Source organism: Drosophila bipectinata, chromosome XR, assembly GCF_030179905.1.
Source record: "Drosophila bipectinata strain 14024-0381.07 chromosome XR, DbipHiC1v2, whole genome shotgun sequence".
In the NCBI taxonomy this organism is placed as follows: Eukaryota; Metazoa; Arthropoda; class Insecta; order Diptera; family Drosophilidae; genus Drosophila; species Drosophila bipectinata.
The window spans coordinates 20226680-20253102 of NC_091735.1; the positions used below are offsets into that span (position 1 = coordinate 20226680).

At 38.6% G+C, this 26423-nt stretch overlaps 2 protein-coding genes across 3 annotated transcripts in view; one reads left to right on the top strand and one right to left on the bottom strand.

Annotated features, from left to right (window-relative positions):
• LOC108132489 (uncharacterized transmembrane protein DDB_G0289901) overlaps window positions 1-26423 on the bottom strand; it is a 98728-nt gene that overhangs the window by 30804 nt on the left and 41501 nt on the right. For both annotated transcript variants that reach the window (XR_001773706.3, XM_017251924.3), the window contains exons 3-4: window positions 16685-16735; window positions 1101-1145 (exon numbers count right to left, since the gene is read on the bottom strand). The gene's annotated coding sequence lies outside the window, so the exon portion shown is untranslated. The remainder of the gene's footprint in view (window positions 1-1100; window positions 1146-16684; window positions 16736-26423) is intronic.
• The window catches only part of LOC122321897 (angiopoietin-related protein 3-like), a 91888-nt gene that overhangs the window by 6952 nt on the left and 58513 nt on the right, over window positions 1-26423 (top strand). The gene's annotated exons all lie outside the window — the stretch shown is intronic.

The following is a 26423-nucleotide window of genomic DNA, read 5'->3' on the forward strand; positions in this document are numbered from 1 at the left end:
ACTTTGAAATACTTTTGATCAAAATGTACTTTGACTCTTGACCAAAAATGTACTGGATATATAATTTATTTTTAAATTAAAACGCAAATTTGATAGTTTTGTTGAGTATAACAATCTTTCCAAACTTTACAGATACCTTTTAAATATTTTAAAAAATTTTTTTTGAATATATTTCTTATGAAAAGAAAGGGCTATCATATGCATTGGGTATATGGGTCTAAGCTACCTTTCTAGCTTAAAATATTTTTGTAAACTTGTATTAATATTTGTGGGTTATTTATTAAATATTTATTAGTACAAGTGATGTTGAGCAAGAGTATATATAGTTTATCGGGTCAAAAATGTCATACCCACTGCAAGGGTTTTAAAATTCTTAAATGATTGACTTTGAAGATACTTTATGTTAAAAATATTCTTTAAAATATAAATAAATATATTTCCAAAAAAAAACCTTTTTAAACCTCACAGATACTTCCAACATCCAAACAAAATTCACAAATCAACTACCTAGCTATTCCCACTTTCTCACCGTATACCTTATCCCACAGCCCTTCTTTTTGGCTTTGGCCGACAATTTAAAACACATTTTCTTGGCCTTCCAAAAATATCTTTTGACAAATCATAAACAAAACGCTTCACAGAGAGTGCTGTCCAGCTGCAGATGCCTTTGTATCTCTTGATACGGAAAATCCAGAAAAAAACCTCTTACCCACAATCACAATAAAAAGCCACACATAAGATGCATATCAGAAGTATTGAGCCAAGATGTGGAGCCCTTCGCCTCCTCAGCCACCCAACAAAAAATAAAAAACCAGAGACAGGGGATTATTTTTTTGGGAATGGGGGGGACTACGGAAAGATAGGCATCTCTCGTTGGGATTGTTGCTCTTCAAATTTCTTGTCTGTTTTTGGGCCGTTAAGCCGATTTCTGGGTTGCGACACAAAACACAATAAAATCGAATCGAAATCTGGGTGATGACACGAAATGAGGGGAAAAAGTTTTTCATGTCAACGCTATCATTTTGGAAATTCCACTACGGTTTTCTCAGATCTATCTCATGCCCCACTGCCATAAAACCAAACCGATTCCGTTTACTTACCGAAAATATTGTTCCAGTAACGCTGTACGACAAAATACAAAGTACCTGAAATGACAAGAAAGCGAGAAAACATTAGAACCGAGCTGAAATTTAATTAGCATGCGTATACTATACTATAACAAAAAACCAAAAAGAAAACTCCATCAATGATGGAAATGCTGAGGAATCAGTTGGAAAAGCAACCATCAGTGTACCATCACAATGTACATAAAAAAAATGTGACTTACAATGCCGGGGCCAAATGAAATTTCTCAACCCAGACCCACAGACTTTGAAGGCCTCGGGAACAAGCCCCAACCTCCATGCTTTTCTTGTAGCATTTTGCTTTAGCTTTTTCATCATTTCAAAGTCAAATGTTGGATAAATAAAACAGCTTTCTGTAGTTTTTCGTCCTCTGTTATATTTCTTTTTTTTCCTTTTTAGTTTTTCCCTGTATGTGTGCTGTTTTCGTTTATTTTTTTGAAGCATTTTCTCCAGAATTCATAATTGAATGTTTCTCTCAACTTTGTGGGGATGATATGGGATTTGCAATTGAATTAAATTCTGATGCCGTTTGTCTATGGATTTTCCAGTTTTTGAAACTTTTCTGGCTCTGACTTCTGCCGGTTGCCTTAGACTTTGCTGGAATTCTCATGATTGAGATATTCCCGGTAATAAATATTTTACTTTCAGAGTCTGGAGTTTCATTAGAGCCTCTAAAATATTGTATATAATTAAAAAGAGTATTTTTTTCAAGCCTTTCTCAAATATGTTTGAGATTTATTAGCTAAACTTTTTGAGAAGCGACGAGAAGGGTGCTTTTTTTTCTCAAAGAAACCTTCAGTTATTTATTTAAAAAGAAAGAAATCCCTAAGCTGCTTTTAATAATCATAGAAAAAGTGAAAAAAAACCAAGCCCCACAAATGTCACTGCAAAAATGTTTTAATTGAGCCAAGAATGAAGGAATAAAAAGCCAGGCCCAGACCAGACTATGCCAGAAGCTGAAAAGAGTGAAAGCATTTTAGCCACAAAGGCAACCGTATAACGAATAACGAATAACGACTAACAACGAACAGCCATGGCAAGAGTGGGCAATACAAATAAAATAGAATTTTAAACCACAGGCAAGCGTGCGTTATTCATTTTTGAATTTATAACACAATTGGGAGGAATGCGAGTGAATGTCAAAGGAGGACTACCGACTTCTCATACCTGGTATTTGGGAGGTATTTCAGTATTGCTATTGAAAGATGTTATCGGTAGGAGTACTGGGTATCACATTGTCGGGGTTTTCTTTGGAACCTGTCTTCCTTCTTATAAAAATAGAAATAAATAAGAAATAAGAAGAAAAAAAGGGGAAAAAGTCAAAGGAAATCGTGTCGCGGCAAATGTGACAGCCGGCTACCGTTGCTACATCATCTTACCTGCCAGCCATACCTCCCAGTCATACCTCCCCATCTAACCATCCATCCATTCTGAAGCTGAAAAATGACTTGAGTTTTGAGTTCGCGGCAAATTGACAAAAATGCAAAAATACAGAGGCAACACGAAATGGCATAAATAAGCTTCCAAGAGGAGTAGAGTGTAACCTGTTACCTGACAATTTCCTGACACATTTCCAGCGACACCTTTAAAATGCCATGACTTTGAAAGATAATTTTAAAGGTTTCCCTTACCCTTTTTTAACTCATGTGGCTTAATTTTTTTTTTTGGTTCAACCCCTAATCATTAGCCAATTGTCAATCAATGATCTAAGAGAAACCGCCACCATGAACCATGAAGGCTTCTATACTTTTGCTTTTTTCGGATCGAATGTCAGAAGACCCGCAGAAGAGCAACCCTTTCCCAGCTCTCGAGTTCCTGTTTCACTCCAAGATATAAATCAGCTGAAGCTTTAAAACAAAAAAGCCTATTTACTTTTATCTTAAATAACAAATTTATTGTTGTATATTTTCTTGTGGAATTTTTTCCACGTTTTCCAGAGGGGCGCTCTCCTACTTGTTCGATGTTTCCAGTACAATCAACCAGGCCGACCTTGCTGGGCCCCTACGAGTGTGCAAATATGTGTGAAATTTATTTGCCACAACCCATCGCTCCCAAAGGGTTTGAGGTTGGATTTTTGTATCCGGATCCGGATCCGGATCCGTGGCATACATATTACACGTACATACGTACGTACTACAACCCTTTTTTTTGGGTCTCAGGCTCTCAGGGGTGGTTGCTTGTTTAAAAATCACTTGATTGCACAAATGCTCATTGAGCTAATTTTATTTGGTGTGTTTAGCCCCGAAGAAATGCCAGCAGAGCCGGAGAGTCGATGGCAACTTGATGGGATTCCGATTTCCATATGCCGGGGGAAGCCCTACCTGGCCTTGACTAAATTATTAGCCGACCACCACGGCGAATGCTCGGCAAGGCGGAAAAATGTGTTGTGTCCTCCTGCAAGCTAAAAAAAACTGAAAAGGAAACTTGATCAAATTACCTAAAACCCAAGCCCCGAACCAGAGCCCGACCGTACCGTACCGCCCAAAACTTTTGATGCACTTGAGCCGTGTCGTCACAAAATGCCAAAATGGAGCTGGTTCCCCGCCTCTGGTGGCCTTCGCTGCCGACCTTTCCTTTGGGGTCGCTTTAATTAATTACATGAAACGAGTTTCTTTTTGTTGTCCAGCTAATGGCTGGCTCCCCTTCCTCCAAGAAAGGACAGACATTGTAATGAAAGACGACCAGGACGCTAGCGTCAAGGTGTTATTCAAGTGGTGGCCCTTTTCCTATTTTATTTCGCTTTTAAAGAAAAAACTATAAGATACCCGGTACTTTACAATTCCTTATTGCAGATCTAGTCCTTTCACGGGATTTTGGATTTCAATTCATAAACTTATTGCTGTAGAAACTCGTATAAAGAGGATTTAAGGTATCTTTAATATAAATGGGTTGTGGTAAATGGGTGCCACTGCCACTTGCCTTTGAAAATCAAACCATAAACCAGATACTCTAGCATCTGAAGTACAGATTCTAATTTCAAATCATAGACATGCCTTGTGTATAGTTATACACTAACCGGTACTCTGGTCTCTCAGGTACTTTGTAGAGTGCTGGTGGAAGTTTTCATTTGAAAAGTTGAGGTTGAGGTGCAAGACCTCGGCAATACCTTCTGCACTTTCATCAGCATCTTCTTCTGCAACTTCGCACTTCAAATGAGTTTCCAAGTGCGTGACAAAGTTTTCCCTCCCAATATCCCTTCTCCTTTCCTTATATATTTTGGGGACTTTTCGTTTTTGTAGTGGCCCTCTTTGAACTTTGAACTTTGGACACGAGAATAAAGCAAAAAACACTCTAGACCCAGTATTGTTTTTCTTACCAACTAGCCTTCGTGTTGGTCATGTTTGGCAATTAAATCATTTTGACCATAAATCGAATTTCGCAACACACACATCCTTGGACGGAGGGAAAGAGAGAGAGAGGGGGAAAGGACCTCAGTGTTAATCCAATTAACTTGGCTTGCATCAAACACATTCCTTTCCGACCTATTGAAAAGGCCAGGAGCAGAAGAAAAAGACGAAAAGCCGAAATAAAGAAATGAAAACAGTTTCAAAGAAAACTCAAACTTGAAGTTTTATAGTTGCCCGGGCTCGGGATCCTCCACTGGCTACAAATTTCATGCGAAACTTCTCTGGATCTGGAAAAACTTTTCACTGGCATTTCATTGGAATACCTTCCCCATATACCCATCCACCATCTAGCATCCAGTAGTAGCCCCCAAAAGGTGGGCCATCAAGCCAGAAAAGCTTGTCCTGACAAATGTTTTCATTGATTTTTACGACCAGTGAACGTATAAAATAAATTCAGCCTTGTGTGTTTTAAAATAATACAAAAAAAAAAATAAAAGAAATCAGGACTTTGTAAGCTGAGGCGCAAAAAAGAACCAAGGACAAAAAAGAAAAAAAAAAAAAACTTTATACAAAAATCTCTGGTTGTTTACTTTCGTTTGTTTTGCGTGTTTTCGTGGCTGTAGCTATTGTTCCAGAAGGTGAGGTTGCTCCACTAGTGTCAGTTTTACGATTGCCAAGCGGCCTCCTCCCCCGGCCCCCGGTCCACGCGATTTTCCGATTTCCTCGCCACAGTACCCCAGTACTTTTCCCGCCCTTTTCCGGCTCGCTCCTCCCATGCGTGTGCGGGTGCGTGTCCTGGTCGTAAACGCATCGTAAACAGCTGCCATCTCCACCCACAACAAGACCTCTTTTTTTTTTTTTGGCACAACTGCATCATCATCAAAATTATATTTCATATCCACCTTTTTTTTATGCCCAAGGACCTTTCAAAATAATGGACATTGGCCTCTCTATCAACAGGTTGTTGGCTTACGGAGGTGAGTTATCTGTACCCGTTTATGGAAATGTTCCAGACGGAATTCATTACAAGTGACGAGTTGGGGACTGGATTGGAGACGACCATACGATACCTTGTATTGCTTTAAACTCAGACTTCTTTTAATTAGATAACAGTGTAGTCTAAGAAACAATAATTAAATTCTGTATTAAATATTTCTCAAGATATGGTTTCGTAAAAGGGGATAACTCACCACTATAAAAATAAACTATTCACATTTTATTATCCATCTATGTTCAACCAAATATTATATTCCAGACTTATAAAGAATCTTCAGCTCCCACAAATATAGTAGCCTCATACGATACCCGGTACTCCTTCAAAGTCTTAACACTCCACTTTTTTTTTAAGAACAGCCTCCCATCACTCAAGCATGATGATAAAGAATAACCTTAATATCCTATCCTTCCTTTCGACAAGTACCGGATATAACTACCATGAAATAATATGGATTTCAATATTAATAAAGTGATAAACGACAACCTCCTACGATAGACACGGGGTTCATCATGAAAAGACCTCCCTGTCTAAAGATGAATTATCCCCTTTTATAGATTCATATAACTCGAAGCATTCCAGATGTCATAATATGATGTCACAATGCCTTCTCATAAAAAACACACCTTTATAAATATTTGAAATCATTAGTCTTGATGGAGTTTTGGAATTTCGGAAAGGGGCTTAGGGTTTTCATCACACATGTCATAAAAAACAGAAATATTAATCCCCTCAGCTTCTTCTAGAACTCTACTGCCTGGAGTTTGTAGTACTAATTGTGAACTATAATTCATGAAAATTGTCATAATTGCTCTGACTCTGGCTCTGGCCTAGTAGGACTAATGGCATCTCCCAGATAAGCCAACGAGCGACTCCCTCGACTGTTTATCGGCGTGTCTGTGGAAAGGTTTGATTCGCCCAGGCCCATAAAAAAGTTACATTCGTTGTTGGTGTCGTGTACTTGTCCTACGATTGCAGCTCCCCGTTTTTATGGCCATGGCCATGTCTATACTTTTATTTTTATGGGCTTTCGAATTTTCGAGTCGTAAAATGTCTTTCAACAGGGGAACAGCTCAGCGGCATTAACTTATTATTAATAATAATCCGGCGTCGCGACCGAGTTCTGGGGGCCTCAACTTTAAACCCTTTGGCTGGGTGGTGGTGGAGGAACTAAAGTTGTCCCTCTCAGAGTCTCAGACTTCCAGTCACCCAGTCTCCTAGTCTCCTAGTCTCTTGCTCTTCTGTAGTTTCCAGTTCATTCCGACACATAAAGCGAGGAGTCGAGCCCAATAAAATGTAATTAATTTGCAAAACTTTTTAGCCCACACACACTCCCCGGCCAAAAGCCAATAAAGCCGGGCTAAGAAGAGCTGGGAACAAAAGGCTTTCCCTTCCACAGAGAGGGAGAGATGAGTGGAAGAAATAGACAAGACTAAACGATACCCGGTACTAGTTGCAGGATAAGATGTATCTTAAAGGAAGCCGCCATATTCTTCTACAAGTACCAGGTATAGATGCCTTCAAATCTTTCTGCAAGTACTACGTATAGATATCTTTAAGCAAAAATAGACAAGACTATATGATACGTGGTACTTCTTGCAAGCTAAGATATATCTTAAAGTAGCCTGCATATCGTTTTACAAGTACCGGGTATAGATGCTTTCAAAAATATGGAAAAGACTATACGATACCCGGTACTGCTTGCAATAAAAGATCTACGTCTTTACACAAGTACCGGGTATAGTTATCCCAAAAAATAGATTAAAATAGAAATGAAATATAAAAGAAAAAATAAAAGCAGAAAGCAAGGCAACAGCTGCTCGACATAAACTTCCAGCCAGAACCTGGGAGAAACTTCTCTAACCAAAAAGAGGGCGCACAAAGAAGGCGTGGCACGGGGCATGGGGCATGGGGCAAGGGCAGGGTTAGCTTGCTGCTGGCATTGCTGCATTAAAAAGTTAATAAAAGTGGAGCATGCCACAAGTCGTGCCGCAATTTGCGGCAGCTGCAGCTGCGTTCCAGCCAAAGGATATAAGTAATATATAGGTAATATATATAGTAAAATATAGGAATATAAGTAATCCTAGTGCCAAGTCCTGGCCATAATGCGACTTCCCCTTTAACCCGCCAGCCACCCAGCCACCCAGCCAGCCAGCTAGCGAGTGGAACTTGTTGCTCTTTTCAGGTGGCATAAGCTGCGACTTTTGCACTTGCATCACTTGCCTCCCTTCTCCACAAAAAAAGGCCAACAATTAAGACGCTCAGCCAGGCAGGAAATCTTAAGTTGAAAATGAAGATTCTACCTAGAATTCCTACTAATATCCTAGCTCTTTCTTGATTAGATACACCAGCTGGGAGAAGCGACTGGATTTATGGACGAGAGCTCCGTCATAACGATCATCAGCATCAATAAGGTTTAGCTAAGATTGGGCCAAGATTTTCCTCATCAGTGGCTGTGCCAGAACCCATTTCACTTCTGTCATGTGTCTCCAGTATCCTTGATATCCTTGCTAGTGGCGGATAGGGCTGCAGGGGATGCTGCGGAGGGAGTGCACATTTATATACTTAAGCCCCAGCAGATGGCAACTAAATGCAACTCTGCTGCCAAGTGGCAAGAGCTCACTTCCACTTGCGGTTTCAAGGGTTACTACTCAACGCTACTCGAGTGGCAATGGGTATGGGTATGGGTATGGTATACACATATATATGTATACCTACTGTTTGGTGCACACTTTAAGTAATGCCGCCAATTGAAAATGTCGAACAAGTGCCGCAAAATGCCAACAGCGACTGCAGCTAATTAAGAACGCATTAAAACGATTTGCCAGCCCGAGAGCCTGGGTGCCCACGAGCCTGGGAGCCCCATAGCCCCAGAGCGCCCTAATGTCGCTCTAAAAGGATTCTAAACTCCACCCAGAGCCATCGATCCAATCAATGAATAGATTTAGCGGACAGGCGATTATGCAACAGCCGACAGTGCAGCAACTCAATTGCATAAGCCAGGTAATGCTTTAAAGAGTGGGGGCACTGAGGACTGCCCTTCCAAAATACTCCATAGCTCCCCTAAGCTGATTAACTGCCCGCACCCGCCAAACCATTGAAATATCGGGTTTCGAGAAACCAAACTAAATAATTTCTTAAATGAAAGTGACTTTCAAGAGAAACCCCTCGAATAGCCCTAAAATATATCAAGTTTCAAAGGCCCTATGGCCATATACAGTGTCATATAATCGTGAAATGTTTTATTAATTTCCGCCAATGAATGGGGAAAAGTTTGGAATAAAAAACCAGATGCAACAAAGCAATCAGAGAGATTGCCTTACTTTGGCAACTAACTTGCAGCCGGCCTTTGCAGACTGCCTTTCCAGCCAAACAATAACCGAAAAACTTTAGCACAGGCCATTAGAAATGTCCAACAACAAGTGGCCGAAAAAAAAACTTAAACTCCAACTTTTCTGCTTCACGTATGACTATGCCTGCTGGTTGTGTGTGTGTATACAAAAATATTTTCAATTACAAATTGTATTTTTCCGTTTAGATAAGCAAAATTTATGGCAGGACTTGGGTCCTTGATCGCAACTTTTGCGTGGCGTCGCCGCCGAGTCCTGCGGCCAACAAACACTTTTGCACTTGGTCGGCGACGCTTTCTTGTAAACAACTAAAGGGCTGCGGAATCAGAAGAAAAACCCCAAGCCAGCAGACGCCCGAAAGCCGAAAAAACTGCAGCCAGAACTTGAAAAGGACAAAAGCTACAAAGAAGGCAGTAAACTAAAGTCCTGCGAAGGTGAAATGCTCTACCAGCCACCAGCTAACCATTTTGAGAAGCGTGTAGAAGGGCGCAAAATAATTAGAGAAGGCCACCCACCAGCTAGATTCTTTGAGAAGCGCCTACAAGGGCACACAGACACCCAAGCTCTGGCATCGCTTATCCTTCATCGTAGAGACCCTTGCACTCATGAAGTGCATTAGAGGGTATTAAGAGAAGCGAAGCGAAATGGCGCACAGATTTACAGAGTATTTTCTTCTACGTGCCTCTGGCTGGCGCCGCCAAATGTCACGTACGCCGACAGTGGCGTCCAGGAAGGAAGTGGGCGGAGGTCTGCCCCAGATGGGCAGATGGGTGGATGGGCGGATGGGGCGGGGCTGCATTGCTCATATGGCTGTCACATGAATGCAATTGCCAACTTAATATGAAGGCAAATGCAACAAACTGGACAGCAAACACAGACTCAGACTCATCCTTCCACAAAGATCCTTTTTTTTTGTGTTTGCCGCCTTCCTCCAGGGTTGTCATCTTTTCCCAAAGAAAAAAAATTGCAAATAAAACTGCAGATGCATAAAAAAAATAGTGGCAGCAGCCGTTGCAGGCTCTAGTTTCAATTGAAATTCTACTGTAAGACGTTGAAGCTCGTACTACGTTTTTTTGTTGCGGCACTTAGTGCCAGCCCCAAGGGGCGTAGGTGGGCGGGGGCATGCTCACGTGTCACCGTCTGGCATTATCGATATTTAAGTTATTTTCACATTTAAATTTTCCATTCACGTTTCCCAGGAAAATAATAAAATTTAGCCCAGAACGGGATACCTGGTTTTGCATTCTGCATTTTCTTTGCCAAGATGCTAGGCGTACTTTAATGAGACACGTAAGACGGCCTGGAATATATGTATATGTAGGTATATGGTATTGTGTGTATAACTTGAGTACGAGTCTACGGGGATTCAAGTCGCTAATAGCCTGAGCCAGAGCCGGAGCCGGCAAGCGTTTTTGAAGCGTGTGAAGCCATCAAAAATGGAATTGACACGTTCGCTGCCAGATGCACGCAACAAAAGCAAAAGGTTTCCCCCCCAACCATCTACCTTCAACATTTTTCCTTTTTTTTCCCCGTTTCTCCTCTTCTGCTCCATGACCCCACCCCGACATACGTCGTCTTATCATAATGATGACGTTTACATTTCAATTAACGGCCAACAACATAATTGCAGCAGTCAAATTATATAATTACACACACAAACAACACACGCAAAGGAGCAAGCAGCTCATATGCATACTCCCATACCAGCCATAGCTCGTCATACTCCCATATATTGAAGACTGAAGGCAGCTGCATGTGCAACATGGGGCAGGTGTTGGCCCATGTGTCAAAGAATAATCATTTTGAAATCACTTCAAAAATTCAGACAGCGGCGGGCCGAGAGATGCTGAGAAATATGCGTGCGTCATGTGGGATCGGTGAGGAGGCCGAGTGAGCCGAGACAGAGACGGGGCCAAGTGGAGCCCCCACCCCCAGCCTCCAGGCACCAGGCCCCAGGCCCCAGAGCTACAGATGTCAAGTGTTCCGGGTATACTTTGTTCGCCAATCCTACTCCGGTGTCTTTCTTTCTCTTTTAATTTCCTCAATAAAAAGAAAGTAAGAAAAGTTCGGGAAAGATTATGAAGTCAGAGAGGAAATAATATCCAACTTGTCATATATAAGTCAATTCTTTAATATAAAGACTGTTTGATTTTAAAAACTATCAAAAAAAAAGAAATAGGAAATCTTTAATTTCTAACGTAGGAGTGGAACTTCAAGACATAAAATATTGGGAATAATTGGAATTGAAAATAAATAATAAAATAAAAAATATATGAAAATAATAATATTTCCGCCGAAAAGGAGTCGAATTTTAATCTGTAACTTCAATTTTAAGAATTTAATACAATAATTGAAAACAAAATAATATTTCCCTCATGCAGAAGTCGAACTTTAACCTCAATACATTGATTTCATGAATTTTCTTCAAAAAAATAGTAAAAAAAATAATATTTCCATTGAGCAGGAGTCGAACTTGAACCTAGAGACCTTAAAGGGCTTAAAAGGCTTGCCTTTTTCATGTTTTTGCTTCGTTGAAAAATACCATTTAAATACCGTTTAAAAAAACTGCAAATTTTTAATTATTTTTGTTGTCTTTTATTTATTTCGAAAAGTACCAGTTGTTTTCCGCCATTGAAACCAAAACCGAAAACGAAACTGAATCCATTGCCCGAAACTGAATTCCCACAATGAACCACCTGAGAGAACTTAACACCGTGTGGCGGGAGAAAAAAAAATCAGAAAAAAAATAAAAGAAAATTAAAGGCGAAAAAAAAAGAGAAAAAGCGAAACACACATTGAATTGTTTTCTATCGTGACACATGAGAGGCCTTCATAGGCTTGTTGGGGCATAATTTTTCATGGCACACATTATAATCTCGGCTCGTCGTAATTTATTAACGTTTTTCCTCGGACCCAGTCCCAGTCGCAGACCACTGATATTGCGATACTATATTGTATATTTTATATATAGGTACATACAATATATGCGTGTCTCTTGCGGGTTGGGCCTTTGGCGGTTTCGCTTTCAGAGTTTTATTTCAATGCGATTGAAAGCAAATTGAAAGCCGGCACCTGCCAGACACGCGGCACACGCGGCTACAAAGCAGGGAAAGGTGAACCATTTGTGGTCAGTAAAGGGGAACATTTTAGTAGAAATAAGGTATAGCCTTGAACATTGTAGTCCTCTTTAAAATATATTGATTTCCTTGCTTTTTTAGAGATATTAAATCAAAACTCCTTGGTAGGACTTGATGAAGCGCATTAAACAAATAACGCCCTGGAAATATTTTATTAAAAACGCAACACTCTGGGCAAGGGAGCTGGCCAAGGGAGGCCTTCAGATAAAGAGCCCTTTCGGCTAATGCCCCAGTGGCGTGTGTGCCGACATTTGATGGCCCGAACACAGGATGCATTTCAGCAAAAAGGTGCAATGGAACAGGGCCCTAGAAAATGGCCCTAAAGTGGCCCACTAATGGAATTCTAACTATACACTATAAAGTCTTTTAAAGTTTAATACTGAAATTTGTTTAATAATAAAAAAGTAAAGCATATTTTTTAATGCATAATTAAATGGAAAATTACACAATTGAATTAAAAATGAAAATGCCACCCACGCCCATGTCCCGGCCAATTGCCAGTTAGATTTTCAATTTGCCATTTTCCTGAAATTGACAGTTCAATTATTGTCATTATTCGTGTTAGTTGTTAGTTGACTTTCGAGTTTAAATATTATTATTATGATTATAATGTTTATGAGTTTTATTGTCGGCTTTTGTGCAGCTTTCGGTGTCAGTTTGTAGTTTTTATGGAAAATTAAATTAGCCTGATTGGCGTATGCATTTTTAATGTCTCTGCATGCAATAATAAATTAATAGTGCGACTATTTATTCATCTCGCAATGCCCATTTTCGGGGGTGGGCCTCACCTCTCCAGATATTCCAATAAAAACTTTATGTTATAATTAAAGGGCCGGCGGCGGGGCCAAGAAGTCGAGGGATGAATAATAAAAATTAACGCCGTCTTGGAGCCCACATAATTTTTCTATTAGACAAATATGACCAAGTGCAGGAATGGTGGAGGAAGGGCATGCAATAAATTTTATTAAAAACACGCTATATACAAACAAACGCATAAACGCGCAGTACCCCCCCTAGTACCTGGGAGAGGAGTGAGTGAGTGAATGAGTTTCTGGTACATTTTTTTGGGGTCATCATCATCATCATCGTCATCCAAACGTGACCGTCGCGTCGCCAGAGTTTTGGTGACGTGATGATCCCCAAAACTCCGGCACTACTTCGGTGTCCAGCTGAGACAACAAACATAGAACGAAAATAAACAAATATCCCAGAGACTGACTGCTGCTGCACAGGCACACGTGAAGGTGAAGCTTAAGAAGTTGTCGGGCAATCAAAACTCAAGATCTAGGGCTCTTTCGAAATATTCCAAAATATTATGGCACAATACGTGATATTTTGGGGAAACTTTAGTTCATATTTCATCATTTTTGATTGCATTTCAAATATTTTGGTGTATTTTTGGATAAATAACATAAATCAAATACTGTAAAGTGTGCCCAAATCTAATTATAGCTGTAGCTGACCAGGCTCATAATTATTTTAGAAAAGCATTAGTTTCTAGCTTAAGTTTGGTTATGATTTATGAATAATTGGTGAGATAGTTGAAAAGATAAATTATTATTGAAAATAGAACACATACTTAATATGCCAAAATCTAAAAAATAGCAACTGTAATGCTTAGATTTGTTCTTAATAATTATATAAAAAATAAGTTTCTAGGTTAAGTTTCAAGCCTTTAAGTTTTAATTTAAGAGTTACCCGTTTTACAATAATTCTGATTGAACCAGTGTTTCAATTTAAAACTTCTAAACATTTACTAGAGGAAATTCCAAACAAATAAATATTAAAGACAAAATCCGGTTAAGTGAGACCAAAACTAATAATAACTTTCAAATGTGACCAAATCTCAGCAAGATTAAGATTAAATCATAATTTTATTTTGAAACTTTTGTATAATTTAGAAATCAAAACTTAAACCATTCCCCATGCATCATGTCAAGTAAGAAATGTAACCATTTTCCCCACTCAAAACCGATAGCCAAAACACGGTCAAGTGTGGCCAAATTAATGGACATTGAATGAAGTTGACCGGCTGTCATAAAGCGTTCATAATTACTTTTCACACCAGGCGGCATCGGCAAACGCGTGACTAACGATTGGAATGGGGCTGATTTGGGGGCAAACAAGGAGGAACCAGAGGCGGGGGCCCAAGGGCCCAACGCCAGACAGACGTCGGCAAAGAACAGAAAAAAAATACAAAATAAGGCTGGAAAAAATATTACAAATAAACAATCATAAATTTCTATAAATTCTAATTGAAAGAGTTGGGCAATGGGGTGTCTGTTTATAGGCTTAGAGCGTATTGCCCACGACATTTGTTTATTTATGTCAAATGACAATAAAATTTAATAACTTTGACACAATTTAATTAATTTCGATTTTTCAATATGACAAAATAAAAAAAAAATGTGGAAGGAAACGAAAACGAATAACGAAAAAATAAAACAGCAAACAAACAAAATTGGAAAGCCAAACAAAAATCAACACAACATAAAAATTTTTACGATAGGCGGTTCGGTTTTAGGAGGGGATGGGTCACGATTGTGGAGTCATAAGCAAACATATTTATGAAATACATACATATACATGTATGTAGTATTTTTTTTTTCACTAAAATGTGTTTTTCTGTATGGGTAGTTTTTGTTTTTCAAATATGCAAAAAGGGAAAATTGAATTAAAATCCAACGAGGAAATTTACAAAATTAGAAAAAAATACATTCAAATAAAAAGTAAAAAGGTTTTTCATTATCCAGTATCTACTATTCACTATCCAGTGTCCAGTATCGACTGACCAGTATTGCAATTCAAATCAAATCGACTAAATTAAGAGCTTTGAGGAATCGCAATCGAAATCAAAATTGAAATCGATTTGTTCCATTCAAGTTTTGAGTCAATTAAAGGTTTTGTTTTTCCCCAAAATACTATACGAGTGTTTTGGAGTGACTCTGCCACCAAAATGTCATATACTACAGTGTTTGTCTTCATATGTCTCTCCTCCTGGACCGGCCACAACAAAAAAAACCGCAATTGAAATGCAAAATATTGTTTATTTGATGAAAAAAATGAAGAAAAATTAATTTTGAATGCCCTTGTGGATCGGGGCTGGATAGCTTTTTAAACTGTGACAACATAAAATAATTGTTAAAATCCAAAAATAACAATAAAAGTGAGTGCGAGTGTCGGGCTGGGCAGCAAAAAGCAATTTGCGATGCACCACCAAAAACCAAAAACCGAACCCCAGTTCCCAGGAGGGGGGCTAGCATTCATGTGTGTGTATATGGCGAGGTAAATTTATTGATTTCCATATATTTATTTGTGTAAAATGCCATAAATTACAATTATTTAACAGGGCTGTTGGACGACTGGCCGTAAAGTCAACGCTTCTCTATGTACGAATATGTACCGTCTCCATACTCCCCTTGTAGTTGGGTCAGTAGGACCTGCTGCTGTTGCTGTTGCTATTGCTGTTGCATAATTTGTTAGCCAAATTGCAACTCAACAGGCCAGGTAGGTAGCGTCCTGGCCCTGGACTCTATCCGGCCCGGCCATCGAGGGCCCAGAGACCCGGGCAAACAAAGACCGAGAGAGCAATTCCTGGGGCAGGCTCATCAAATATGCAAAATTTTGCAAGTCCTTGCAGCTATCACAAATTAGGGATGAGCTGTAAGTTGCGGCAACAGCTTGTATGAAGGAAATCATGGATAATGGAAGAATTATTCGTTTCTGTCTATTTAAGATTTTTGAGAATCGTATAGAAGGGACATCTTACCACCTAACATGTTGGAGAATCGCACAGAAAGGTTTAAGAATCGGGTTATGCCCAATCTTTTAAAAAAATCAAGCTTAAGTATTGTTTAAAAGCTTTGTAACTTTGGTGGCACATCTCGTAATGGCTCTGAAGCCATAAACCTTTTGCCCCGCCCACTTTGGCGCCCACTCCACCAACGGAATGCAGGCATTCCTGACCATCGCTCTCCACCGCTCCGACGTCCACCGCCATTTCGGAAAATGCCTCCTTTGGCTCTCATTCAGTTAGGTTGCCCTGATCAATCGCTTGGTCATTTGTTGGCTTTCACTCGATGAGACTGTGCTTGTGTGTGTGTGTTTATCCTTTATGTACTAGTATGTGTGTGTGTGTGCAAGGACTATTATGTCCGAAGCTTATTAACTGCGGGTCTCGCAAATGCAATGCAAATAAGCAAATTTGCAATCAAAAGAACGATTTTCATATTTAAGATGGCCAAGTGCATGAATATGGGCGTGGCCATAACAGAGGCATGCACTTAATTTGGCAATTGTCTCTCCACATACACATATAGTCGTAGGTATGTATATTCATATACAAAGACAAGATATCAGAAGCACACACCACCACCCACTGTGTGGGGGCGCCTGTCTTTGTCATTAATATTAATTTCGTGTTTAATTTATTGTAATTTACGTGCATTTGATAAATCGTGTTATTATAATCAGTTGACTGGAAACGTGAAGAAAGGATATGCCAGGGTAGACACTCGAAAAAAATAAAGGACATAAGTCTAACAAATAATAAAAGAAAGCTTAAGAGTGTAGTAACTCTACTTATAATAAAAAAAACATTATTATTAGTATTATTATTAGTATAAGTATTTAATATTTTATTTGTAATAATATTTTGTAACCCTGTAACACTCTAGCAAATTAGGCAAGGGTACTTTATTATGCCTTTGACAGCTTTACGGTTTGCACTTACCTCCTGTCTCCTTTAAGTTTTCTAGTTTCCTTCAAGCCCGAGCTTTAAAAACTGCAATGATAAGCAATTATAGAAAATAAAGATTAATTTCTATGCGTGTATGGTAATTGTTTTTTCAAAAAAAAGGTCATAAATCAATTGAGCATTGGTGTCGAATCGTTCAAGTTGCAACAAGCCATTGCCATTTTAAATTTTCAATCCTATTAGGCGAGTCTGCATAAAAACCTTTCATAGCCAGCATATATTTATGAGAAGCGCGTAGAAGGGCGCAAAAAGCACAAAAGGGCAGCCACGGGTAATGTCTGGGCAATAAACATTCCCTGGCGAACCCAGCTCATGTGGCAGAGAGAAAATGCTTAAGGACAAGTGTCGCATAAACGAATGCGTTCTAGCTTTCAGTTTTTTCTCTTTTCTCTTTGTGGATTGCATTTTTATAACAAAATAATTATATTTATGCCACTGGAGAGAGAGTCCAGTGCATTCAAGTCGAAGTAATGCAAAAAGGCGAAGCGCAAACCAACGGGTTTCTGAATGAAAATCCCCCTCGATTACCCACGATTCCGTCGATTCCGATTACGATTCCGATTCCCGATTCCCATTCTACCATTCCATTCCTCTGGCATATAACGGCATCCATTACACGCAACAACAAAATGGCGTCTGGGGCGACAATGTGTTGCATGCATGTGTATGTCTGTGTGTTGTCGTTGAAATTATTTTTATTATTTTACACAATTTTTATATGCTACACTCTGCGTTGCGAAGCGAACAAAAAAATGAACTTTTACAGCTTACAGCATGGCATAAATATTTAGTACTTACTTGTATATGTATATTGTTCTTGTTGCTGTTGCATGTTTATATTGTTGTATTTAATGAGATTTTTGAACTTTTCTTTGCCATAAGCGCCTTAAGCGTCTCTGTCCCCATGTCCCTGAAAAAACACTTTACAGAAGCCACAAAATGGAAAGCAAAACCAGAAATATTTGAGAACTTTTCTGACTTTTGCTCTTCAGGGGGTATGGGAGTGTGAAAAATATTCTTAAAGCCAGTAAAGCATCTTAAGTATTCCAACCAATCTATATATGTCTTAATCATAGTCAGTTATTTTCATAAAATTATATCATTTGGTAAGAGATAGACATCTAAATGACTTCAATATGGATTATCGTATTCCATAAATTGGACTTTAGCTTCCCATAATCATGAAACCAATTTATTGTCATCACATTTGGGTCCATTAGTTTGAGCTTTGATAGGATCTCTGATCTTAATCTCGAATGCATTAGTCAAGCAGTCTCCCCCATTCCGAATCAGAGCAGATCGCTGGAAACCAGTTTCTTCTTTTCTCGTGTGTGGGTTGCACAACCCACCTGAAAACCGGTGGCCGAGACTCCAACGCATTCATTAGTTCTCATTAGGAGACAAAACATTTTGGAGTCGAAACTCGCATCCGAACGATAAACAAAGCATTTTTCAAAATCGAAGCAATCGAAGCAAGGGCTTGCTTACCGGTTTTTATTGCCGTCTCTAATGAACCTCGATTAATAAATAAAAATATAAAAGGAAAAGTCGCTTTTGTCGTTTTGGGTGGTCCTGAAGAAAGCTGAAAACTCTCCAGTAGGTGTATAATAAAGCCATTATGAGGAATAAATACGAAAAAATTTGATCAAAATATGGTATTACCTCTGCCCAGGTATGTATCGATTGAAACTTGTTTTCTTTTCGGATCAAAATACACCCTCAAAGCAAAAGACCTAGAAATGCATAATAATTTTCCATTTAGCTTCATTATGAATTATGCAATGTGTGGCGTAGAGTTTCAAATTTTGGGGGAGGATATGACCGGCCTGGCAATGACATAAGCGTTTAAATATTTCAAAGGAGCCACCACGAGGGGAGCGAAAAATGAAAAAGAAAAGCTCCAAAAACGAAGCCAAATATGCGACTATAGGAGGACAACAAATGCAGGCCGAAGGCAAAATCGGGGGAATGTATAAAGAGTATATACACATGACCGTATGTGTGGGGTAAAGCAAACATGTGACATATGCGGCAATTAATGCCGTTAATTATTAAAGTTAACACCCAAAAGCGACATGCACAAGTCAAATAAATAAACACGCAGCAGGGAACGAAGTCAATGGCTCTCGGCCAGGCCGGGCGTACGTAAATACAAGAGGTATATGACTATATGGGTGTATGGTTAACCCCCCAAAGAACCCCCCTCTAAAAAAACCCATAAAGTGCCCCGCCCCTGAAACATACGCCCCAACAATTAAGGACAATGCGTACTAATTTCAAACGAAAACTTCCATCGCGACTTTCCAGCTGAAAGTGAAGCGGAAAAACGGGCCACAAAAACAATTTTTATAAAATTTTCAAGAAAATAAAGTTTAAAGAATAGTACTTTTGGTGTAGTAGAACCCTGGTCTGAAAAGGTAAGAATTAGAGCTTAGAGCTAAAAAAAAAATATGACTAAAAATATTAAACAACTAAAAATACTTTGAGCGAAGTCTAACCTTAATCTAAAATGCTATAATTCGGAGTTTAAGGTAAAGATTTGGTTATTTTGGGCCAAAATTTAGTTTTAAAATTGATTAAATTGAAAAAAAATCAAAGTAAAAGTATGAATTTCTCAAAGCGCAGTCGAACTGCCCCACCTCAAAAGTTTTCTCTGAGAAAAGCCAACTTTTTATGACAAGTACCGGGTATCACACACAGCACATTTGAAGACTCCCCATGACTGATGCTCCAATTCAGGCTCACAAGTCGGGGGGTATAATGATTTTTATTTATAAAGTGCCTTAACCCATGCGTGCCAGCCGGCCCGAGAAGAGCCCCTGTTGGGGAAGGACAGTTGGCACATAAATAATTTACACACGCCCCACCCTTTGGATTTTCCTGCCGTCCTGCTGACATAATTTTTCCCTCTTTCAACAAAAAAAAAAAAACCAAAACCCCACAACCCCAACTAGGGGGACCCACAATTAGGGGGCGCAATTTTAGAGAGGGTGGGCATATTTTTAGTGGGTTAAGAGGAGAGCTGAGTAGCGAGTAGATCGAGGGGTTTTTCGGTTGACAAGGGCAGTGCAATGCATAAGCAAACAAAACTTTGGCAATTTTGTGCAACTTTTTGGCTTCCACATTTTGTATAGAAAGCATTTTTTTTCCATCCTTTGTGTGCGTGGGTGTATGTATGTGTTGAGGAAATTATGTTTTTTGAAAAACAGGAACAGGAAAACCTTGGCAAGTTTGGCAGCAACAAGGATTTGAGGGTTTCGTCGTTCCAGAGAAGCTTGTAATTCCATTTTAGAATAAGCTTTGTTTAGGTCAAATCGAGTTTAACTTCTTTCGGTTTGGCTAACAAAAACAGTTTACAAATAATAAGAAGGCATTTTCCAAGATATTCAAGGATTTAATAATCTTTCCCCAAATTGAGAGTCAATTTGTTTACAGTTCTTGAAACTTTTTAAATGGTTTATGGAATCAGTGACTTGCTTAGCTATAATTGCATGTTCTCAGTAAGGGTTCGACTAGGGTTTGAGTTACCTTTTTTTTTATTTTAAAAAATTTTAAATTTTGTATTGACTGAATGTAAGCAAATCCTGATTTAAACAGACGTTTTTAAAGCTGTTAAAACTTTTTAGAGCGCTTATAGGCTTAGTCACTTGACTAAGTGACTCTACTCTCAATTATTAAAATAAAAAAATGTGTCTATATTTTTCTTAAAATTTTGAAAAAATTGTTCCACTTTGTGCTGTCATGAAATGCCAATAAAAGCCGACAATGACGATGAGCATATGATTTTCAATTTTTGCCGCAAATCCAGGCACACACACATACAATTTTGCCTAAACTCTTGTGTTTTTTTTGGGTTTTGTTCTCGACCAGAGTGTCAATGGGCTATATCAGTCCCCTCCTCCTCCACCTCCACCACCTCCTCACCCATAGCCACGCCCCCTTTTTGGAAACGTTAAGCGCCATTAGGCGGCTGGGCAGACATTAAAAACAGCTGCCATCGTCGTCTCCGTTGTTCCGTTGTTGTTCCTGTTTTCTGTCGTTGAGGCAGTTTTTTGCAGGAACGGCACTGGGCTGGGGGGCGATGAGGCACAAAAATTGCCTGTTTATATTCGCAGCGACAGCAAATTTTATTATTATTTTTGTTCTTGACAACGACAACAACGGGCAGCAGCCAGCAGCCAGCAACTAGCACCAGACTGAAGCAGCAGGCCCAACAAACTAACAAACACAGTCAGCGTTCAGTCAGGGAAGGACAGCTTAAAGCCAGGGGCGTCAGTGGTAGGGGCTACTAGCAGGGTCCGGCTTGAAGTTACCAAAACAATATTCCCGAAAACTATTTAAAAGTTGAGTATTTAGTGGAGGGTAATAGGATAATGGATGAAATATAGTTATACAACAGGATCTATGGGAATGTTTTGGAACTCTAAATTAAGTTTGAAATAGTATTTTTTATTTTCGAAAAATTCTAGAGTTTATTTGAAGCTCTTTCTAGAAATTTGTTAAGATTAATTTCTTTAAATCTGTCTAAATTAAAATTAATCTGTTTTCAATTTAACATACCAGGAATTGGGAATGGAAATGTTTTTAAACTCTAGTTTTAGTAAAAGTTCTAAAAATAAAATAGTACCACCTTTTTTCGAAAAAGTCTTGGGTTTTCTTCCAGCATTTTCTATAATTTCTTTCATAGTTCTTTTAATTCTATACGTTTTCGATTTTAAGATTTTGAAACATCTCAGGAATTAAAAATTGTACTTTAGTTTCAGTAGAAATTGTATCATTTACCTTAGAAAATCTCTAGAAGTAAATTCTTTATTTAGAAGCCTTTTTTTAAATTTCTATAATATTGTAAAAATCTTTTCAGGGATTACCATTTATTTTTTATTTTATCGACTAATCTACTTGAAGCATTTATTAAAATTTGGAATGAAACAAAAACTTAAAAAAATGTTTTTAATATTTTTTTAAGCAATATACATACTTTCTAAAGGTTTCATAAAATTGATCTCTTTTAATATCCAGTCTTGTTTTGAATTTTTCGATGCCATTTTTATTACTTTACATAACTTTCCTCATAAAAAAACCCTATAACCCTTTAAAATAGATATTTCCTCTTTGATTTCCTTTCTCTATTAGTTTTCCCACTACCCTGATGGAATCAGAAACCAAATCATTTGTTTTCCATGTTTTTTGTTGAATTCCACTTTAATTCAAAGCCCCCTCACAGTCACGGGTTAAATATGCACCGACGCATTGTACTTAGAAGTGTTTGCCTTCATTTAGTTTCGTTTCTTGTTTTTCAGAAATGATTCTTTTTTTCATATTCTTGGTTTTTGTGGTCACCGACTGCGCGCCTCCAATTAAAGAATAATTCATTTCAATTGAAGTCAATCAAAAGAAATTATTTCACGCTTAATCAATTAGAGAGTAAGAGCCCCAACCAGGGCACTAAGAAGTACCCATATTGGGGCCCATGAAGAAGACCCGAATATTCAAAAAGAAATGTGTGCTGTACAGATTTTATTCCACTCACTGGCCCAATCAGCGGGATAGACCCGACAGACAGGCCCAAGAATACCATATATAGTATCTCCAAAATGATCCTCATCATTATGATATATGGAGGAGGGGCCGACCGACCGGGCACTGGCAGTCCAATACTTGAGCTTTGCTTTTAGTTTTTTGGGAATCCAAACAAATTGATTCCGCAGAGGGTGTTGAAATGCCGGGAAGTGGCACTTGAAGAAGCATTTCGGAAGATAAGCTCATAGGCTTCCATATAAAATATGATCAGAGGGTTCTATAATCAGGCTGGGATTTACGAGCCTCAGAAAGATGGAAACTCAAGGGGCAGTAGCGGCACTTGAATGGGACTCTCTTCAAGTGTTCTAATTATGTGGCTTACTGGGAAGGAAAAGCGGAAGCGGTTCTTCAGATGGAAGATATGATAATTTTGGATAATTTCAAGGCAGATATTAAAACATACCAGGTTGGCTTGAGGGTTTTAAAGACAAAAATATTCACCTGTAAAGAGAAAAGATAAAGGTTTCAGTTAGTTTAGGATGTGTTTTCTTTAAAAGTAGCTCTTAAGTCTCTAAAGTATGTATTATATATATATCTTTAAAATAATCTATTAATTCTTGTACTGGCCCTACTTTCAAAGCATATTCCTTCCTTTATTCTTTGTATTTTGAAAACCAAGCCAGCTTTATGATGAAAAGAAACAAAAATAGACACATATTTCCTCACAACTCTCCACACTTACTGGAATAATAATAAAAAATTCATTATAATTAGCAGATGAGAGAGCATGTTAAGAGTTAGCTGGAAATCTGAAGCCATTTCTGTGCAAACTACCATGTATATATCTTTGATTCCAGACCACAATCCGCCATCCACAATCGCCAAGAAGCCAAAGCCACGTCATTCCCCAGATCTTATAAAGTATTTATAGTTATGTACACGATATATGGTGTCTTTTTGGTGTAGCAGCCCCAGTCCCCAGCCTAGGGGGATGTCGCAAACAATTTTTGCTCTTATGCAACGCCCACCCAAGTGGCGACACCAGACTAGCGAGTGGTGGAGGCGTGGCTGGAGGGGCAGAGGTGAAGGAGGCAAGCGTCGCATTAATTTGTCATTTTGCGCGTATGCTGAAAACGACGGGGGCAGAGTATACACAGAGACAGAGAAAGGGAACTTAGTGGAAAGCCACATCAAGTGGCATGCCACATAGGAAACTTTAGTTTTTTTTTTGCTTATGCGTTGCATCCCCTATTGCATTTTTTTTTTGTTTCTATTAAAATTCCTATTTTTTTTCAGGCAAGCGGCTTCTTTTACAGATTTTGCAAAAAAAAAAAGAGGAAAAGTGTCACAAAACTTTTATGGTGGCCATGACACGTCGTCGGTGGTTGGCACCGCACTTGGTGGCACCACCGGAAAAACCACCAACGCCACCGCCTCAGCTGGGAAAGCCTCTGATCCTTCTTGGCTGAGCTTCTACGGCTACTTCATTTGCCTGGGCGCTCATTAAAAAAAGTTGCGACACATACAAATGTAGGCACTGCAAGAAAAACAGGAGCTAGAAGTTCTTAAAAATTAATGAAAAATATTTAAAATAATGTTTAATATTTATAAAGATAAAATAACTAAGAAAAGTGGCTTTAAAAACTGAATACAAATATTTTGAAAGCCACCAAAGTCTTAGACCCTCAAAATGTCTCTCTAAAAAAACATCTAAATTTTTAAGTTAATAATTTTTATAACTTAACTTTAATTAAAATATATTTATTTTTAAATTTAAAACCAACTCCTTGCCTTTTTAAGCAATTCCCTAGACAAAGTCAACACGTTTCCCTGCATGTCAAGTGCCAGTCACTCTGGCGTGGCGGCACCTCCTCTCTGCCCGAATTCCTTCTCCGCAAATTTTCACAAATTTTTGCACAATTTTCACAACTTTTCCAGCGATTCCTGTACACCATCAACACTTTATGTTTCTTTTTTTATTTTTTTGGGAAAATGAATGTCAAGAACGAGTGAAAATTTGCGCTTAAATGCAGTTGAAATGAGAAAAACTATGAAAAAGGCCAGCGACCTGTCGCCATTACTGCACATTTTTCGAGGGTGCATGGAAAAATTTGTCAGTTTGTTTGTGGCACTACCGCCTCTCCAACACCCTCCCTATTTCTTCCTGTTTTCTATTTCTTCATTTTTGCTGCATTTTGTTTTCTAGCTCCCCTCGCAGTTTTGGTCATTACACATACGCGATGGTGATGACGAAAGGACTCATAGAGGTTCTCGACTATATGATACCTGGTACTTTTCTCTTTCTTTAAAGGTTTTTTTTATATTTTTAAGAAACCTTTCGAGGAATAGTTTCTTTAGAAAAGATGGTGTTGCCTACTTTTGGGGGTTTTGATTCAAGCCAGTAGAGAAAAAGACTAAAAAGCCTATAACTCTTCTAAAAATAACCCGATTTTTCTGAATTTTATTTTCTAGATATAAATAGGCCTTTAGTATACATGGTATGGAATGAAACCTTTAGCAAAACAAGAAAAAGGGCTACAAGAAAAATGTTATTTTTAAAGCCAAAAAGGGCTCTATATCTCTATCTCTTATAGCCTCTGTGATACATGAACTTATACAGATTGGTGGACACATGGACACTGCTAAAAGGACTATACTTTAAAGAACTTGAACATAATTTCCTCCCCTTATAACAAACATTCTTACAAAAGCAACATACCCTCGCACCCCACAAGTACCGGGTATTACAAAAAAGTAAAAACTGTGAAAAAGGCTTAGGGAAGTCACTGAAGCGCGGCCACCTAGGGGAATTTTACATCAAAAGCGTGCAGCGGGTAGGTTGCCAGCCAGGGGTGAATGCACCTGCGGTGTGTTCAGGTGATGCATCCAACAAAAAAAAACCCCCCAAAACTTGTCCAACACCCGAAAAATAGACAACATTTAAAATTGAATTCCAAGCCCCAAAAAGAACCACAAATTAACGGCAACTAGCCCCGCAAGAGGCCATCAAAAATAACCGAAAATCTGCAAATTATCTCAGAATGGCCATAAAAACCAGCTAATGGAGTCAAGTTTCGAATGAATAACAAAACCCCGAAGCCCCACTGCTGTGTAGGCATAAAAAAAAATCTAGAAAAGCGATAGTAGTCGAAGATGAATCTCTATATTTTCGCTTTACTGGGGCGACTGAGTCTAGGAGGCTAGAAGGCTAGAAGGAATAGCATTTGGCAGTCAGACTGCCGCCAGTGGCCCTATAAATAGTCCAGATAACACTAAACCAGGCAATCAGCTTAAGGCGAACCTCTTATCTTAATGTGTCGTCGTTTTCGTCTCTGAAGTTCGCGAGACATTTTTGCTAATTAAGCTGTGCGACCGACTGGTTCCAGGGGGTGCAGTGCCAATGTCGCCCCAGACATTAGCATTTTTATACTATATACCCTTCGCCTCTATAGATATAGTATGTATGTATTGTATATGGCTGAAGGAAGGCGAGTTTATCTGGTCAGAGTTTATGTCTGGCAGCGGTCACTACTTAGTCTGATTATTGTTATTATGGCGTCGTAGTTTTCATAAATTCCCAGCAAGTTATTTTCCCATAAATTCCCTAGGTTCCAGGTTCCAAGGATCCAAGTGAAAAAAAAAATGGAAAGGGCAGCGGCCAAAAGGGGTGGAGGTAGAGTAGAGGGAAGACCAGGTAAATGACGACGACAGCAAATGACAGACGCCAGTGGAATGAGTTGCATACACTTTGAGAAAAATTTTATCTCAGAGGTTTAAATTTAAGTTTTTATAATTAAATACTATTAATAAAAATTATTTAAAAAGGCTTGATATATAAGCCTTATTTTTATTAATGTATATATAATTTAATCGACATTTACTCAAAAAAATAATCAGTATTACTACTTTTAGTATTCTTCCTAATCAGTATTAAATATTAAAAAAACCGTCCACTTTTTCTCTAAATAGGGATTCATGTTCTAACTTTCTTTTAAGCTTGGAGCTAAAACCACATGAGAAATTAGCTCCTAATAAGGTGTTTTTCTTTAAGAAACACCTCTATAAGGTGTTTTTCTTCAAAATAATGCTTAAGTTCTATTGAAATAAATAAAATTATTCCCCAAAAGTCTCTTAATAACACTTTCTTTTATTTTTTTTTAGGATTTAAAAACGTATTTTTTTAGGATTTCTTCAA